The sequence below is a fragment of the Balaenoptera borealis genome (genome assembly GCF_965194805.1).
Source record: "Balaenoptera borealis genome assembly, chromosome: 8".
NCBI lineage: Eukaryota > Metazoa > Chordata > Mammalia > Artiodactyla > Balaenopteridae > Balaenoptera > Balaenoptera borealis.
In genome coordinates, this window is record NC_138865.1 from 79130411 (window position 1) to 79150720 (window position 20310).

Sequence of the window (20310 nt, forward strand, 5' to 3'; positions counted from 1 at the left end):
GTGCAACCTCGTTTTAATCGCTTATTAGTTTCTAGGTCGGTGGGGATTTTTTCTCTGAACACTTTAAATATTTCACTTCACTCCCTTCAAGTTTGTTTGCTTCTGAGGAGAAGTTGTATGTAATTTTTATTTTTTCTCCTCTATAGGTAAGGTGTTTTTCCTGCTGGCTTCTTTAAAAATTTTTTCTTTGTCTTTGATTTTCTGCAACTTGAACGTGACCTAGTTCTTTTGACATTTATCTTACCTGATGTTCTCTGAACTTCCTGGATCTGTGGTTTGGTGTCTAACATTAATTTGGGGGAAATTCTCAATCATTATGCTTCAAATATTTCTTCTGTTCCTTTCTTTCTTCTCCTCCTGGTAGCCTCATTAGGTGTAAGTTACACCTTTTTAGTTGTCTCACTTCTCTTGGATGTTCTGTTCCAATTTTTTTCAGGCTTTTTTCTTTTTGCTTTTCAGTTTTGGAAGCTTCTACATATCCTCAAGCACAGAGAGTCTTTCCTCAGCCCATCAAAGGCATTCTCTATTTCTGTTACGGTTTTGTTGAACTCTAGCATTTCTTTTTATTCTCAGAATTTCCATCCGTCTGCTTACATTGCCCACCTATTCTTGCATGCTGTCTACTTTTTTTATTAGAGCCCCTAGCATATTAATGATAGTTGTTTAAGATTCACAGTCTGAGAATTCCAACATCCCTGTCTTATCTGGGTCAGGTTCTGATGCTTGTTCTAAGTTCTTCAAACTGCGTGTTTTGCCTTTTAGTATGCCTTGCAATTTTTTGTTGAAAGTCAAGCATGATACACTGAGTTAAAAAAACTACTATAGGACTCCTCTGGTGGCTCAGTGGTTAAAGATCTGCCTGCCAATGCAGGGGATACGGGTTTGAGCCCTGGTACGGGAAGATCCCACATGTCGCGGAGCAACTAAGCCCGTGTGTCACAACTACTGAGCCTGCATGCCACAACTACTGAAGCCTGCACACCTAGAGCCTGTGTTCTACAACAAGAGAAGCCACTGCAATGAGAAGCCCACGCACCGCAACCAGGAGTAACCCCCGCTTGCCGCAACTAGAGAAAGCCTGCGCGCAGCAACAAAGACCCAACACAGCCAAAAATAAATAATAAATAAATAAATTTTTAAAAAAAACTACTATACATGGGCCTTTAATAATATGATGGTAAAATGTGGGGAAGGGGAAGCATTCTGTAGTCCTATGATTAGGTCTCTGGTCTTTTGGTGAGCCTGTACCCATGGGATGTGACCTTCACAAGTGCCTCTTAGATTTTTCCCCGCCTCGGTGGGACAGGTTGGCTGGAGGAGGATGGAGCTGGGTATTTCCCTTCACCCAGGTCAGTTAGGCTCTGATAAAATCTCAATAGGTTAGGCCTTTGGTAAAATAGCTGCTTTGGTAAAATAGTTGCTCTGAAGGACAGACTTTCTTAAGAACAACAAAATGCTCTGCTGTATTTGAAATGGATACTTTTCCCCTTACCCTGCTGAAAGCCCAAGGGGATTTTTCTCTGATATTTGCTGTGAGCACCTTCCTGGTAGGGCTCCAGGAAGTAAAACTCACAGACGTGCAGGGCTCCCACTAGAGATTTTATCTGTCAGACTTGTCCACAATGAGCCTCCAGCAATTCATCATTTACAGCTCAGGTTTTCCTAACCTGGTAATGGTTCCGTGGAGGTTTCTGCTCCACTAAGTTGTGATTATCTGTAGCCACCTAATTTGTCTTTCCAGATTCAGGAGCAGTCATTTGCCCTGTGGCCTCACTTCCCTGACAGACCTAAGAAGACTTGTTTATTTTTCAGTTTGTTCACATTTTTACTTGTTGGTAAGATGTAGTGGTGACTTCTAATCTGTTTGCATGCCAGACCAGAAACTAAATTCTCTTTGATGATCCAATATTTCTTTAAAGAGAAGGGAAATATGATTTTCAAACTGCAGAACACGTCTCACGACTCAGTAGAGCATAGGTTCTTCTGTCTCAGCACAAAAAGCATTCAATGAGAGGCAGAGTGACAGGCATGGAAAGAGTTTATTAGGTTTGGATGCTTGTGAGAGATGCAAGCGGACAGGCAAGGGAGTGCCACGCTGAGAACTAGTGGGCTACATTTTTATAATCAAAGGAAAAGTGGGGTGGAAGAAGACCACCTTCCTCCTCATTCTTGAGTAGACATCAAGCTTCCATTATCAGTTCCTCCTCCACACTGGGCGAAGGAGTTTTCGACCCTATATGGCCCAACTGGGACTGTCATGGCACTATGGAAATGAGCAAAAAGGCAGTAACATATACTAAAATATGGTCAATCATCTCAGGTTTCAGTATAATGTCACCTTTCCCCTATATTTCTGCTTAGTACATGCAGAAAAAGCCCTTTCTCAAGGATCATTAATGTGCTGACTTCAATGGGCAGGATGTAGGTCTCATTCCACCATTTTTTATTGTTTGGGGGAATGTCTTGTGTTTCTGTTGCATGGATTTGTTGTTAAGCAAGCCTGCTTGGTTTTGTTGTTAAGCAAGCTTACGTTCTTGAGTGATCATTAACTTAAAAGGTCTCTCATACTTTATTTATGATCCCCTAGTGGGATTAACTATCTAATCACCCACTTTGTCCCTTTACTCTGTTCCTATCACTGTGATGGCTAAAGTAGTGTTAGTCAGATAATAAGATTTTGTTGAGTGCTAACATCACTGTGCAAGGGCAGTGCAGGAGAGAGACTACTAAATATACATTATAGAATGTATCTCTTAAAGATTTCATCATCTAGTTTTCCTCCAACTCTAGCCAGTATAATTGTGATGCTGATGTGAAAAAAAAAATTGTTTATAGATGCATTGTCTAGTTCTCCTCGCCCCATCTTTCATTCCAAAACACAAAGCAGTCTACCGTAGTAGATGGAACCAAAGATGATCAGGTAAGAAAAATGCCCCTGCATGGGCCTGTGAATGACAACACATGTGTTTAAAATGTAGCATTCTGACCATAGACACATAAACTCAGTACTATAAAAGGACCAAATTTGGGGGATATAGGGAGGAGGGCATATGGGGTTTTTCTCCACAGTGTGCCAGTTAAAAATTTGCTATGGCTTTTAAGAGTTTAAAGACGTTGACTTAAAAACATGCACAACTTATTGAAATGATCATGTGGTTTTTAACCCCTGCTGTTAATATGATACATCACATTAATTGATACTTGTGTATTGAATTGTCTTTGCATCCCTGGAATAAATCTCACTTGATCATGGTGTATGATTCTTCCAATAAAAATTTTTTAAAAAGCACAACGTGAGAGTTCTGAGTTAAGTTTTATTTGGGGCAAAATGAGGACGGCAGCCCAGGAGACAGCATCCCAGATAGCTCTGAGAAACTCCTCTGAAGAGGCAGGGGAGAAGGTCAGTATATACGTGATTTTGATGAAGAGGGAATACATGCAATCAAGCACATTTTCTTTGTAGAAGGTTACTGCTAGTCACAAGGAGCAGACGTCACCATGAAGGATTTTAGTGTTTTTCTAGATATGAGGAGATATAAGAACTGGGCTCATAAAATTGGCTCCTGAAAATATCTAACTATCTGAAGACCTGTTCTGCCAGTTTTTCCCAGAGCACAGAGTGCCTCATTCCTGATCTCCACCTGAACTCCTTTCAGGGGGTGTTGAAAGTCAGCAGCTGCAGCAGCGCATGATTTAATCCTTACAGAGGTAGATGGCAATGGAAAATGGCCAATGGAAAATGCCAATTTGTAGTTCACAGAGAAGAGATGTATTGTTTAATGCTTAGAACTAAAATACCCTAAGTGTTCCTAGCCTCCAAATAATTTCAAATGCTTCATCATTAAGTGAACAAAGTTAGATACAGGACAATATGTACAGTTTTCTATACATGTAACACTATTTAAATATGGACCTCTTTCTCTGTTTTAATGAAGCACCAATAAACTATTCAGTACCAAAGCACATGTGAAATAGACCTTCCATGTTGTAGGGATGGAAGAAAAATCTTTTCCTCTCTCCATCTGAGGTTCTCCATCTGGGACCCTGTCAATGAGACTAGCCAAAGACACAGATCAACAAGAGAAAATAAACAGAAGTTTATGCACAGGTACATGTGGGAGTAGCCAGCAATGAATAACTCAAAGTGTGGTTAGAACTCCAGCTTATATACCATCTTAGGCTAAAACAAAGGAAAAGGAGTTTGGGGTTTCTGGCTGGAGGTAGGGTGGAAGGCAATTTATGGGAAAGTGACCAAACAAGGGTTCTTTAGAAAGGTTTGTTATTCAGATGCCTTCTGTGCTGATGAGAGTTATTCAGACTCCTCTTCTTCCTAGTAAGGGAGAGGGAGACCTCTTTGCAGATGGAAATACCCTTTATACATGTAAATTTCCTTTGTAAAAGGAAAACTTGTTCCTTTTAAAGCTTTTCCTATATCTGCTGGTTCTCATTGGCCATTACCTCAAAATAAGGCATATGTCAAAGAGGGTGGCATATCCTGGTACCCCATCACTATGTAGAATTAACAAAGGAAACTATTGACAATTTCACAACCCTTGATCCCTTATCCAAACCCAGGTTTAAAAGTAGAGTATGGAAAGGAGAGAGGATTTAGGAAGAGAAAAATGGCGGGTGGCTGTAAGAAGCCTTAAATTAGTTTTGGAGTTCGGTTAATGCATGTGACTGAACAATCAAATTACTGAACTAACAATGTGTCCTGTGTTAACTGTACATGAGCTGAGTATTCATCCTGGAGCAGGAAAGTGAACCCTGTGGAATAAACTTTAAATGGGCAAGAGGAGGCAAATATAAAGTTTAATCACAGCCCCAGAATCCCGTGTACCCAAGGTGTCACATACATACATGATGCTTAGATGTGTGTAGAACTTCTTACACAAGAAGCTGATTGTACTGAGAGCCTGAAGTGGGGGTCGTGGAGGGGAGGAGTCAACAGAGGCGGAAAAGAGAATTTTCACTATGCGTGTGTTTCTTATCAAAGTTAATTTTAAAAACTGATTATTTTTCAAAATATATTATTGAAAATAAATGATATTAAAAATGGATTTAAATATGTAATACAGGAAAGTAAACATTCTATAATATAAAGTTGTAGCCACTGTCATGGAGTTTTATGTGAGTCCCCAAAATTGTTTGTTCTTTATGTTACAGCTAACACCACAAGGTAAGTTGTTACCAGGTAAACAGCGAAGTGACAGTTAATTCGTACATCAGGACCCACAAAATGGAGGCCGCCCCAGTGGCCTGGCCCACATCACAAATCTAAACTTAAGTCAGCCTGCACTTTATGGGTAACTCCAGTCAAGGAGACCTAACACACACCAGTCACAATCCTCCAGCTCAGCTTATTCTAGAAAATAAGAGGACTTCCCTGGTGGCACAGTGGTTAAGAATCCGCCTGCCAATGCAGGGGACATGGGTTTGAGCCCTGATCCAGGAAGATCCCAATCCCACATGCCACGGAGCAACTAAGCCCGTGTGCCACAACTACTGAGCCTTCACTCTAGAGCCCGTGAGCCACAACTGCTGAGCCCACGTGCCACAACTACTGAAGCCTGTGCGCCTAGAGCCAGTGCTCCGCAACAAGAGGAGCCACTGCAATGAGAAGCCCATGCACCGAAACAAAGAGTAGCCGCCGGTTGGCCGCAACTAGAGAAAGCCTGCGCGCAGCCAAAAATATAAATAAATAAATAAATTTTACAAAAAAAAAAAAAGAAAATAAGACCTGCCAACCTTACAAGGAAATCCCAGACCTCCTAGCCATTCATGCCCCATTGCTGCATTGCCTCTACTAATGCTCTATAAAATTTGCTCTTGCCCCAAATCCCTCCAGAATAGTGTTCCACTGCTTACGAGGTACTGCACCCCTCACCCAACCCCCACAAGCCATAGATTATTTTCCCTTGAATAAAAGACATCAAGCTCTTTACTAAATTGTGTTGTTTTTGTCATTTGACAGAAGTAAGCTAAGCTTCTTTTTGAATGAAATTGGAATACCTACTATATTTAGCAAAACAATACTGTGCAAATCAGTGTACCAATTCCGATGTTTTTCTACTTTATAGTTAGAAAGGCTCTGACTTGAAAATACTCATTACATTAATATTAGATGCTTAGTTGAGAACTTGATCCTTCTTATCTTGTTTGGTTCCTATAGTTCACCAAGCTGTTCTGATTCCTCTTTTGGCAATATAATGTGACTCATCGGTTCCAAAATATAAACTCTAAATCATAGGGAAATCACATTAGCTTCCTTGTATTAGTAGGATGAATGAGAGCTCCCTATTAAATCTGTTATCTTAAAAAATATGTTACATCATGATATCAAAAAATCCTTTTGTTGTAAAATTTACTTACATTCTAAAAAGTTTACTTAACTTCTCTGAATTTGTGAAGTTTATTACGAATGTGAGAAGAATGTGGTTAAATTTCACTCATAGCCTTTCAGCTTTGCTTAGGAGATTGAGCAGTTTTTAACGAAATAGAAATACGTCTTGGTTTTGAAAAGAAATAGTAGAAGATAATTCTAACAGTTTTTGAGTAGAGAAAACAGATACAGAATGACAATTTAATAATCGTGCTTTAGAAAAGTATTTCTCTCCATCCTCCTCAAGAGAAAAGACAAACAGAAAAAAAAAACCCCTAAGATTTCATGTTTGTCTTTTCATTGTGATTTCCTACATTCTGCCCTTATGTCAATGTTATTCAGTGTTTTGAGCTCCATTGCCAAGCTTACCCTCTGCATCCTGGTAATAATAGGGATTGGAGCAATAGTCACTACCTCATATTTCACTGAAGGAAGTCTTGCAGAACTTTCTTTCTGTTTGCTTGCATTGGAAGGTAGAACTTTTTTTAAAGTGTTGAAGACAATGAGAATGCTTCTTTTATGATACTTAACAATTTAGAAGCTATGAACCACGTATGGTCATGAATTTGTCCCTTATCTGCCTTAAATCTAAACAATGAAATAAGAAACAATTTTCTTTGGAATCATTTATAAAGTTATTTATGAAGTTCATGAAATTATTTGCCTCAATAAATATTAGTAAAATAAAAGGAATCCTCCCTTGGCTCCCCCTTCAAACTCTAAGACAAGGATTATAATTTAGGAAGACAGAACAAGAAGCATATGGATGAAAAATGTCATCTCTGCAGCAGATAAAGAAGTGTGACAGATATTCGATAAAATGTCATCATATTTTTTACCCATTTCAGTTTATCAGAATGTACTTTTCCATCAACTAATCGCATCCCATCAAGATTATAGCAGGGCTTCCCTGGTGGCGCAGTGGTTGAGAATCTGCCTGCCAATGCAGGGGACACGGGTTCGAGCCCTGGTCTGGGAGGATCCCACATGCCGCGGAGCAACTGGGCCCGTGAGCCACAACTACTGAGCCTGCGCGTCTGGAGCCTGTGCTCCGCAACAAGAGAGGCCGCGATAGTGAGAGGCCCGCGCACCGCGATGAAGAGTGGCCCCCGCTTGCCGCAACTAGAGAAAGCCCTTGCACAGAAACGAAGACCCAACAACACAGCCAAAAATAAATAAATTAATTAAAAAAAAAAAAAAGATTATAGCAAATCTCACTCATTATTCACCTGTATGATTGCTTTATGAATTGCTGCACAATCTGTATAATCTCAATAATCCCCCTCTCCATTCTCTGTGCATAATCCCTTATAGCCCCATCATGATCTTCACCATCTTATGTACATGATTATTGGCACAGAGTTGTTACCTAAATATTTGTTGAATAATGAATGAATGAAAGAAAGAAAAAAGAAATTGTTTAAAATGTAAATCAATTGTTTCTACCTGGAACAGTGGTACAGATCCTACTGTTACACTCTGACTTGCATTTATTCCAAATGTAACTGGGCCCTAACATAACAATTATGCTTAAAAATAACTTTAGGACTTCCCTGGTGGCACAGTGGCTAAGAATCCACCTGCCAATGCAGGGGACACGGGTTCGAGCCCTGGTCCGGGAAGATCCCACATGCTGTGGAGCAACAAAGCCCATGAGCCACAACTACTGAGCCTGCGTGCCACTACTACTGAAGCCTGCGTGCCTAGAGCCCGTGCTCCGCAACAAGAGAAGCCACAACAATGAGAAGACTGCTCACCGCAAAGAAGAGTAGGCCCTGCTCCCCACAAGTAGAGAAAGCCCACGTGCAGCAACAAAGACCCAACGCAGCCAAAAATAAAATAAATTTATAAAAAATAATTAAATAAAATAAAAATAACTTTAAAGAGAACTAATTAGTTTGAATATATTATACGCGCACTTGGTATAGAATTGAAAAGGTACAAATAATATAAAATGAAAAGTAAGTTCCCACTACTGCCACCCCTCCCCGTCTTGCCTCTAGCCATAAAGTTTTCCTCTTTCCAGGTCATCACAGTAACCAGTTTCAAAAGACCTTAATGGATAAAAGAATTACTAGATTTGTTCCCCCAAATGACGTGTCCCTTGCAGTTCTGCAACCAGAAAGGAATGGATAGAATCACTGATTTTTTTCATGCCTCCATGAGGTGAGGATTCTACAACTCAGAATTCTGAGAATAACATACACTATAACATAGTTGAATGAAATCCGTAGAAGTGAGTCAATGTGACGCTATTGTTAAGCTTTCCAGTGTGGAATGGCAAGGAGTTTATTGAGATAGAATATTTTTTTGATTTCTGAAACAATTTGATCAAAGTTTTGCTTTTGCTCAAATCGGGCAGAGTTATTTCATAGTGAAATTTACCTTATTAGAACTATGTGTTGACATTTTCTACCTTACATTCAGCACTAGGTGGTAGAGATTCCAAAGAGTGGTTTACCTTTGAATGAAAGGAGATAGCAGTTGACTGTTTAAACCTTTTCTGAACTGTGACGGTTTCCAAGGAGCCACCAGGGCTGGGGGAAGAACTGAAGAGGATGTTTTCCCCTCCTAGTGAAATGGGTATTCAGCCTCATTGACAGAAAAAAATTGGCTTTTATTCTCTTGTTGAGTGTTATGAAAAGCATTCAGTAATTCAATACTTAAAAGTCCTTTTTTTCAAAAGCTAAACAGAACCTATAAAAGGAAGCATTTGCATGCTGCTCTGAGTAACACAGAACTGGGTGATAAGCAGTAGCTAAATCTCTTTTTGTACCCTCTTCAGAATGAAAAGGTCAGAAGTTACAAACTGACATTAAGGCAAACATGATTCATTTACCCCACCTCAGACAACAGTAAAAATGAAATCAACCAACCTACAACTAAAATCAACAGATATACTTTTCCCAGAACTTACAGTGAAAAAAGGACATTGAACCATCACAAAAGTTTACATGTAAACATTACCAAAAGGCCAATAAGGGACAGTAGTTTTATTTTTATTTTATTTTTAAAATACTTAATATTTACCCAAAATATAGGCTACCAAGTTTAGGCAAACGGCTAAATATTTTAGGAAAACATTAAGTTAGTTCTATACTTCATAACAGATGAATTAGATGAATTCCATCTGGATTAACTACTTAAATGTAAAGAATGCTTAAGTGGGGCTTCCCTGGTGGTGCAGTTGTTAAGAATTCGCCTGCCAGTGCAGGGGGACATGGCTAGATCCCTGGTCCGGGAAGATCCCACATGCCGCGGAGCAACTAAGCCCGTGCGCCACAACTACTGAGCCCGCGTGCCTAGAGCCCGTGCTCTGCAACAAGAGAAGCCACCGCAATGAGAAGCCCGCGCACCACAACGAAGACCCAAAGCAGCCAAAAATAAATAAATAAAATAAAGTTTAAAAAAAAAAAAAAGAATGCTTAAATGTTTACATGTAAAAAACAAACCGTGAAAGTAATGTAAATTATAGGTAAAATTTACCTGTAAATTATAAGTAATGGGACTCCCCTGGTGGTCCAGTGGGTAAGACTCCACACTCCCAATGCAGGGGGCCCAGGGTCGATCCCTGGTTGGGGAACTAGATCCCACATGCATGCTGCAGCTAAGAAGTCCACATGCCTCAACGAAGATCCCCCGTGCCACAGCTAAGACCCAGTGCAGCCAAAATAAATAAATAAATAATAAATATTTTTTTAAAATTATAAGTAAAATTTTTAGGGTATTAAATATACAGTTGTCTCTTCATAGCTGCAGTTTCTGCATCCAAAGAGTTAACCAATCACGGATTGAAAATATTCAGGAAAAAAAATTCCAGGAAGTTCTAAAAAACAAAACTTGAGTTGCCCTTTGCTGGAAGCTGTATGCATTTTCATTGTACTTACACCTATTTACATAGAATTTACATTTTATTAGATATTATAAGTAATCTAGAGATGACTTAAAATATATGGGAGGATGTGCATAGGTTATATGCAAATATTATGGTATTTTATATAAGAGCTTTGGGCGTCCTTGGATTCTGAGATCTCCTCCACCACAACTGTTCTAAGTGAATACCAAGGGACAACTGTATAAATATGAAGATTCTGGGATTCTCAATGCAGAAAACTATAAAGGAAAAGACTTTCATTTGACTACATAAAACTTCTGAATGGGAACAAAATTCTTCTACATGGAAACAAAATCCTATCAAATAACCGACAACAAACTGGGAAAAAAAACATATTGTTGAAAAAACTTTCTAGGCCCAAGATGGAGCGGCTCCTGCCTGGGGTGCCATGTCAGCAAACTGAAACCTAAATAACTTTTCTTGTAACTTGTAAATGCTCTGCTTGAAATGCAGTATATCTTGTCAGCCTACACTGATAAGTATAATAATAGGCTAATAGCCTAATACTAAGGCTCTATACTAATTTCCTTGTTCCTTCTCACTCCAAACAAGATTGACTATGTGGCCACTGCCAATCAGATATTTTCTATTTTTCTCTTCCTTTTTCTTAATTCTTTATCCTATAAAAGCCTCCTGAAAAAAGAGTAAGTATTACCCCAGTCTAGGTGATGTGATCACAAATCATGAAAAAAAAAAAAAGCCTCCTGCCTTCTGCCTCATCTTGCAGTTCTTGAAATGGAGACCATCCACTTCAAGAAGTATTAGATAAAGTTTATTTGTATCACCTAAATGGTCTTCTCTAATCATTTTTTTTAACAACATGCAACTTTTGTGAGAAGTAGTTTAATATATAATAAAATTTTATAAATCAATAAGCAAAATTTCCAATAAGAGGATGCAATAAAATGGCAAAGGACACAAGTATAAAAATTTACAGTAGAACAATTCCGTTGGATAATACATTTATGAAAAAATGTTCATTATCTATTATAGACTGAATTGTGTTACTCCCAAATTCACGTGTTGATGACCTAAGCCTCAATACCTCAGAATGTGACTATTTGGCGATAAGATCTTTAAAGAGATAATTAAGTTAAAATGATGTCATTAGAGTAGGCCCTCATCCAATAAGACCAATATCCTAATATGACAAAATTTGAACACTGACACACACAGAAGGAAGACCATGTGAAGACATAGGGAGAAGACAGCCATCTACAAGGCCAGGAGGGAGGCCTCAGAAGAAACCAACTCTGCTAACACTTCCGTCTCAGACTTCCAGCCTCCAGAATTGTGAGAAAATACATTTCTGTTGTGTGAGCCACCCAGTCTGTGGTACTTTGTTGTGGCAGCCCTAGCAAATTAATACACCATACCATAATCAAAAGGATGTAAATTAAAATGGCATTTACAACTCTCAAAGTGGCAAAGAGAAAATGAATAGCTATATTACTCAGTGTTGATAAAGTGGTCATACACTGCTAGCAGTAGTATAAATTATTATTACCTTCTGAAGGACAATTTGAAAATAAATATTAGAAATCTTAGAAAACTGAATACACTTTGACCCACCAATTATACTTCTGAGAATGATCATATGGAAATAATCAGTGTCATACAGAGATGTTCATCACAGCCTAATTTATGCATGTGAAAAATTGCAAATCACCTACATAACAAAAATTAAAGGATTAATTTAAGAAATATTAGCTCCTTAACTAGAATATTAAGCAGTCATTACAAATGCTATTTTTGCAGATGAATTAGGTACCTGTAAAGTTATTTTTTTGTTGTTTAATGAGCCAATTCAAATACACAAACAATAAAGAGAATAATGTATGTGCTTACTGCCCTGATTTTGAAATTTTTAATATTTTGCCACACTTGCTTCTGTTTTTTTTTAACATTTTATTTTCTATTGGAGTATAGTTGATTAACAACATTGTATTAGTTTCACGTGTACAGCAAAGTGATTCAATTATACATGTACATGTATCTATTCTTTTTCAAATTCTTTTCCCATTGAGGTTGTTATATAATATTGAGCAGAGTTCCCTGTGCTATACAGTAGGTCCTTGTTGGTTATCTATTTTAAATATAACAGTGTGTCCATGTCAATCTCAAACTCCCTAACTATCCCTTTCTTAATATATTTTTTTAAGAACTAAAATATTACAGATCCAGCTGAAGAATCTTTGTGCCCCTCTTCAATAGTATTTTCCTCCCACCATCACCCTCATCTCCTGAAAGGTAACCATCCCCTCAAAATTAATTTCACTCAACATTTTATTTTCAAGATTCATTCATTTTGAATCATGTAATTCTAGCTTAGTCCTTCTAATTGTGATGTATATTCCATTATATGAATACGCTATAAATAATAAATTTGTCTTCTTTTAATGAGTCACTTGGGTTTTTCCAATATTTTTCCTATCACATGTACGAGGATGCAATGAACATTCTTGTACATATTTCCTTGGACATATTTGTGAGGTTTTCTCCAAGGTGCATACTTAAGACTTGAATTGCAGGGTCACTGAATATATGCATCTTTAACTTCATTATATATCGTCTCGGTATTTTCCAAAGTCGTGGCATCTAAGTTACACTCCCATTGTGTATCAGTTAGTTTTTGCTGTGTAATAAACCATTCTTTAACTCAGTGGCTTATAAGTTTATTATTTATTATTTCTCATAATTCTTTGGATTGATAGCCAATTCTTCTAGTCTGGTGAGCTTGGCTGGGGCTGGATTTTCTAGGATGGCTTTACTCAGATGTCCAGGTTCTCAGCTGTGATAGCTGGACAGCTGGAAAAGCTGGAGCCTTTCTCTACATGGCCTCGCATCATTCAGTAGGCTAGCTCCAGCTTCTTCACATGGAGGCAGAAAGGACAAATCTTGGCAATAAGAAAGGACAAATTCTAATGAACAGAAGAATTTCAAGCCTTTGCTTTCATCATGTTTATAAAAGTGCCATTGGCCAAAACAAGTCATATGGCTAAGCCCAGATTCAAAGACTGGAGAAATATACTCCACCACTTGACAGTGGAGTGGCAAAGTTACATGGCAAAGTGTCAAGCATACAGAAATGAGAGAAATAAATATGTGGCTATTTTTTTGCAATCTACCATACACTGGCAGTTGATGAAAGTTCTCATTTCCCTGCATTCTTTTTTTTTTTTTTAATAAATTTATTTATTTATTATTTATTTTTGGCTGTGTTGGGTTTTCGTTTCTGTGCGCGGGCTTTCTCTAGTTGTGGCGAGTGGGGGCTACTCTTCATCACGGTGCGCGGGCTTCTCGTTGTCATGGCTTCTCTTGTGGAGCACAGGCTCTAGATGCGCAGGCTCAGTAGTTGTGCCTTACGGGCTTAGTTGCTCCGCGGCATGTGGGATCTTCCCAGACCAGGGCTCGAACCCGTGTCCCCTGCATTGGCAGGCAGATTCTTAACCACTACGCCACCAGGGAAGCCCCCTTGCATTCTTGACAACGCCTGGTGTTTTATGACTTTTAAATTTTTTGCCAATCTGAGAAGTATAAAGCAACATCTCATTATTGTTTCCATTTTAATTTGTATTTCTCTAATTGTTAGTAAGGTTGTACATGTTTTCATATAATTATTGGCATAGCACTGTTTTAAAATAACATGCACACACATACACAGAAAAAAGAGTGGAAGAATATATATTGGAATAGTTCAATTGGGGTAGTGGAATTATAGGTTATTTTTATTTATCCATATTTTCCAAAAGGAACCCCTATTACTATTGGAAAGAAGTTAGGAAAGTAATTTTGCATGTTAAAATATTTTGGTAAAACCCCAAACTGGACTAACACCAATTGGCTGTACTACAATTGAGTTCTGACACTAACCACCCCGAGTAGCATCAGACTCCACAAATCAAAGGCTTTGTGGTTCACAAGACTGCCCTCCATTTCAGGTGCCAGCCCAAAGTAGGGTTCCCAGGCCACCTACATGTCTGACCTACTGTCTGTAGATTTAGAAGTTCCCATGACCCACCTAGGTTCAATAATTCACTAGATTGACTCATAAACTCAGGAAAGTGCTATACTTATTTTTATAGTTTTATTAAAAAGGATACACATAGAGTGAGGTCTGGAAGAGAACACAGAGTTCCTTGTCCTCTCCTCGTAGAATCAGGGCATGTCACCCTTTCTGCCCATCAATGTGTTCACCAAACAGGAAGCTCCAATCAACTTTCATGTCCAGAGTTTTCAATGGGATTTCAATATGGAGGCATGACTGGTTTAATCATTGGCCACATAAGTGAACTAAATCTGTAGTCCCTCTCCAGATTTCAGAAGGTTGGGCTGATATCAATATGAGTCATCTCATTAGCATAACAAAGACTTCTCTCACTCAGAAAATTTCAAAGTTTTTAGAAGTTCTGTGCCAGAAACCTGGCATGAAGACAAGACAAATTCTTTATTATGCAACATAAAATATCAGTCCAAAACATATGTGGACAATCAAAATTAAAATGGTCTAGTGAAAATCCCAGCCATTGAATTTAGAAATATTTAGTATCTAGTTTAATCTTACCAGATAGGATGATATGTGATAAATTTGGAACAACACAGGGTTCTAGGGACTTCCCTGGTGGTCCAGTGGCTACGACTCCATGCTCCCAATGCAGGGGGCCTGGGTTCGATCCCTGGTCAGGGAACTAGATCCCACATGCCACAACTAAAAGATCCCGCGTACCGCGACGAAGACCCTGCACACGGCAACAAAGATCCCACGTGCTGTGACTACGACCCAATGCAGCCAAATAAATAAAAAAATATTAACAACAAAAAACAAAAAAAACCCCACAGGTTTCTGGCCCTTCCATTTTCTAGTGGCTGTGACTCTTAAGTAAGTCTTCAGTTTCCAACCCGTCAGTAAAACTCCTTACATCCCTCAACTGTTGTTTAGGGCCACTGAGCTCATGCCTATGAAAGAACTCTGTAAAATGCAAAGTATATAATATAAAAGTAATAATATGATCATCATCACGTATGGTCCAGTGGTTAAGACTCCATGCTTCCAATGCGGGGGGCATGGGTTCAATCCCTGGTCGAGGAAGTTCCACATGCCACAAATAAATAAATAAAACAACTATAATGTCAGGGGATAAGCTGGGCAAGAAGGAGTTTTCTGAGTCACAGGTCAGGGGTCATGGCCATGACTCATTGGTTCAGAGTCCAGCCTTAAGAAAACTATATTAGCTTTGGCTGCCACGGCAAAATACTACCGACTAGGTGACTTCTTAATAGAAATTTATAACCTCACAGTTCTGGAGGCTAGGTGTCCAAGATCAAGGTAATGGCAGGGCTGGTTTCTGATGAGATCTCTTTTCCTGGCTTGTAGTCAGCTATTTTCTTGCTGTGTTCTCACATAGTATTTCCTCAGCGTATATACTTTCCTGGGAAAATATATTTACTTTAATGACGGTAAACTGAATAGTCTAGAGCTCGGATTAATGGATTTTCAGGAAGTTCCTAGAACAAACAATAAAATTATTTGCCATTTCATCTTTCTGGGTAAGAATTTCCTGGAACAGGAAGTCAAATAAAGGTAGACAGCTGCGTATGTGTAGACAGGAAGTTATTTTGATTTGCAAAAGAAAACTCTTTTAACTTCTTTCAATCCAGTGTTTTCCCAACTGATTTGACCATAACACCCTTCTCTCATAAAATCCGTTAAAATTTCAAAGAACAGACCATAATAAACACTAGACGAGGAAATAATTTCTATGAGAGCATGAGGAACCAGAGGTTCTCAAAGGGTGGTCCCCGGACCAGTGGTGTTAGTATCACTTGGGAACTTGTTAGAAATGTTACCATCTACTAAATCAGAAACTCCAGGGGTGGGGTCAGCAATCTGTGTTTTTAATCCACCCTCCTGGTGACTCTGATGCATTGCCAGAGTTTGAGAACCAGTGCTGTAAGGCACCTCATAACTCTTCTTTTTATTTTTCTGCGCGGTGCAGAACAGAGACATGTGGGTGCCTCAGGGGACTAATACCTGGTAGTCCTTCAAGGAGACAGGCTTTAAATTTGTCTGCATGTCCTTGGTGGAGATGGGAGCAAACCAATTTTTTGTAATAGCTGAGAGAGCCTCTTTCTTTATATTGTGACTCATACTCTGATATTCTCTCTTTTCTGAGCTCTTTGAAAACTATACTGTCTTTGCACTAGGATTAGTACATTAGTGAGGATTATAAAATTTACTCAAGATGTTAGAGGGGAGCCCCAGGAGAGGGGCTGGATAGCGTAGTCTCAGGGTTTTGCTTTTTTAAGAAATTAATTCTGCCCACCCTGCCACCCCACCTCCATCTCCTCCCCTCCCCACCTTGAGATAGCTCTTCTCCCAAACCTCTCTTCTTGGCTTGGCAGCTCTTGGGTGGCCTTTCTCTTCCGGCTCCTGATTCCATGCCTTCTCTTTGACCTTTTCCAAGAGCAGTTCAGTTCAATGCCCATAAAAGCTTCAAAAGTCTTCATCCCATCCCCACCTACAAGTTAATACGCTCTTCAAGGAAATTGGACGAATTCTATTAAGGCTGAAGACTTTGTTTGCCTTGTGAACAAAAGTTTCCCCAGCTCCAGGCTTCACCAAAGCTGTGCTGAGCGAGGGTGACATCAATTTACATTTCCCCACCTTGGCAGAGAAAACCTGAATTACAAGCAGTAGCGTGTTTCCGGTTTGTTCCGGCCAGAGTCCAGAGTCTCTTCCGCATGGGTGTTCCAAGCTGGGTGAGTCCCCCTTAGTGTGGCTCGGGTCCTGCCCCCGGCTGTTCCGCCTCCTTCCTGGTTACGGGGAGCCGAGCCCAGTGGGCAGAATGAAGGGGGCACCTACAGGGTGTCATTGAGGGACTCTAATAAGTGGCACATCTGAAAGAGACCTGTTTATAGCTTCCAAGGTGCAGTGTTCCCCGGTTTCAGACTTTATTGCACGTTAGAATCATCTGGAAGCTTTTACAAATATTGACACCCAGGCCATACTCTACACTAGTTAAATCAGAATACTTGGTACAGACTTAGGTACCAGTGTTTTTTAAAGCTCCCTGAGTAATTCCAAAATGCAGCAAGTTCGAGAGCCGCTGGACTAGACTGTGTACACCATCATACACTGTGCTAAGACGTTATGACCATTTTTTGTTCAAAGCACTTCACATAACTAAATTAGTTATATTGTCATCACTTCCTGTTTCACAGATGGGAAATTTGATACACAAAGGGAAAATGAGAAAGGCCACAGGTGAATTGTTAAACGGGTTATAGAGGGTGTCACTCCTCTCAGCAAGGCCTGAGATGTGGTAAATGCTGTATTATTATTGTTTGAGGTTTCCTGGGACCAAAAAGAGTTTGGAGAATCTAAATGGGGCATGCAGGCAATGTGAGTGGAATCATCATGCATTAATTTCTGAATTAATGTTTTCTGTCTGAGAACCCTGAAACCTGAAGCAGTAAAGTGATCATGAATTTTTTAAATTAATAATATGGTTTTGGTTTTAATGTTAAACCTGACTAAGAGCTGTGGCAAATGCTCACATGTGGTCAGAATCAACATCAAAATATTCAATACTTTAACCGTGTTCCATAGCAATTCACACCTTGTGATTCTGGAGAGACTGCTGTTCGCCAGCTCTGGCTCAAAACAAATGTCAAAAAACTCAAACCGAAGGCCCTGGCAGGCCACAGAACCCATATCTTGGGTAGTTACAGAATATTTAAATTACAGTGGGGAAAAAAAAATAAGAGGGAAGGAGTTGATAGGGACAGAGCTTTTATTCTAAAAATCAGTGTTTTAAATTTACTTTCATACTTTTAATTAATCTTATCTCTGATTGAGTGCTGAAGTTGTAAATTACTAACCCCATCATTACCAGTAGTTGAATCAGTCAAAAGAAGGGCGTAGATTAATTTCAGCAGAACTCTATTTTGGCTGCTTCTGTCACTTTCCAGTTTTGCTTTCCAGAATCAAGCAATTTCTGCACTGGGATGAGCAGATCAGAAGACATTGCTACAAAGGAGAAGCCATTCTCCTTTATCATTAAGATTATCAGAGTGGAAAATTCCATCAACCCCCCTGAAGACTTATTTCGCCTGGAGATTACATAGAATATCCTATAACTATGTGAATGGAAGGTCAACGTGCCCTAAAGACTTCGTCACAGAAGAGTTCCCCCACCAGCCCGTGGATAAGACCTGAAATTCTTCCACCATAGATTCGAATTTTAGAATAAAATGCCATCCCTCTCATGGCAGGTCTTGAGCGTTCCCAAGTGAACAGTAACTTCCCCTTTTCCTTGCCAGATAAAGCAGAGGATGCCTAGTTAAATTTGAATTTCAAATAAACAGTGGATGATGTTTAGTATAAATTTGTCCCAAATATTACATACTTATGCTAAAGTGGTATTTTTTTTTTGTCAGAAAATCAAATTTAACAAGGCATCCTGTATATTTATTTATTAAGCCTGGCACCCCTCTGCTAACCAAATGGAAATTCTGTTTGTGGCAGCAATATGCCCATCAGCAGACATTAGATCACGACTGGTCTAAATCAATCATGATAATACAGTCCCTCATTTTCCCAGACTTTCTTGCATCTGGGAGTATAGTGTCCTGGCCATTGAGATTAAGGGAAGTCTGTGCATATGTGTGGGACGCGGTTTGAAAAGATTTTTCCAGCTATAAGCCTGCACAGGGAAAGGTACAGAATAATTGCAGCTCCTTCCTGAGTGATCACTGCGAGGGCAAACTGATGGTCAGCTTTCTGTAAGGCAGGGTGGGTAAACTAAGGCAAACGATGCCACATGCATTCATTTACGTGTTGTCTGGGGTTGCTGCCTCCCTCCAGGGGCAGAGATAAGTAATTGTGACAGAGACAGTATAGCCCACAGTGCTTAAATATTTACGAACTCTCTGGCCCTTTCCAGAAAAGTTTGCCAAGCTTTGCTGTAAATAGAGAGGGAGAGAGAGAGAGAGAATGAATTAGGGCAGTGGTAAAGGATGAAAGGGTTCAAGAAAAGGCTTTTAAAGAAGAATGAAATAACATTTGTGTATGCTGAATTCAGGAGAAAGAATAAAAATTGAAATTGCAGAAATGAAAATTGCTGGGTGGTGTTCTCGAGTATAACAGAAGGGCGGGCATTAATTGCCCAAGTAGAAGAGTTGGTCATGCTAGCATTAGAGACATATATGTCTTTCATTGTTATTCTGTGGAAAGATGTGCAACCTCACACAGGTGAGGAAACATTCTCCAGGGCAATCATACAGCTCACCTGACTTGTTTCCTGTTTTGGAGGGAATCACTGTCCTGTGCTGCCTGATGTTCAATTTCTGAAAACCATTATTTCAAAAATAATTTTCATATATTTTGTACAACTTCTTGTTTCAGGTGGATAGTGTTAAAACATAAAATTCAACTGAATAAGTTTTAAAACTTTTCATTGGCTTTATTCAATGATCCAGGAATAGAATTCCAATCTAGCAGATAAGAAAGGAGCTCCAAGGAGCTGTACAAAATGAAAGACTTTTATAGGAGACAGGAAAAAGGAAGTTATACGAGGCAAAAAAGCAGATTGGTTACTGCAGGGTTACTTTCCGGACAGAGGATGGCAGGGGTCGATCAGGCAGATTACCTACCTAACGCTGATCAGGTGATTCCTGTTTGGTTGAAAGTTCTGTTTCTGGGAGAGTCAAAATTTTAATTAAGTCTTGGTTTGGTGACAGGGGGCTTAGTATAAGTGACTCCATTTTGGGCCTGTTGTCTTTTTTTTTTTTTTTAATAAATTTATTTATTTATTTATTTATTTTAGCTGTGTTGGGTCTTCATTTCTGTGCGAGGGCTTTCTCTAGTTGCGGCAAGCGGGGGTCACTCTTCATTGCGGTGCGCGGGCCTCTCATTATCGCGGCCTCTCCTGTTGCAGAGCACAGGCTCCAGACGCGCAGGCTCAGTAGTTGTGGCTCACGGGCCCAGTTGCTCCCCGACATGTGGGATTTTCCCAGACCAGGGCCCGAACCC

General features: G+C 39.4%; 1 long non-coding RNA gene across 1 annotated transcript; it reads right to left on the bottom strand.

Moving 5' to 3' along the window:
• Positions 1–1613: 1613 nt before the first annotated feature.
• LOC309633141 lies at positions 1614–20059 on the bottom strand. Its single transcript, XR_014247340.1, has 2 exons — positions 7601–20059; positions 1614–7292 (listed from the first exon to the last, which is right to left on the bottom strand). It is a non-coding gene; the product is annotated as an uncharacterized lncRNA (long non-coding RNA).
• Between the last annotated feature and the right edge of the window lie 251 nt (positions 20060–20310).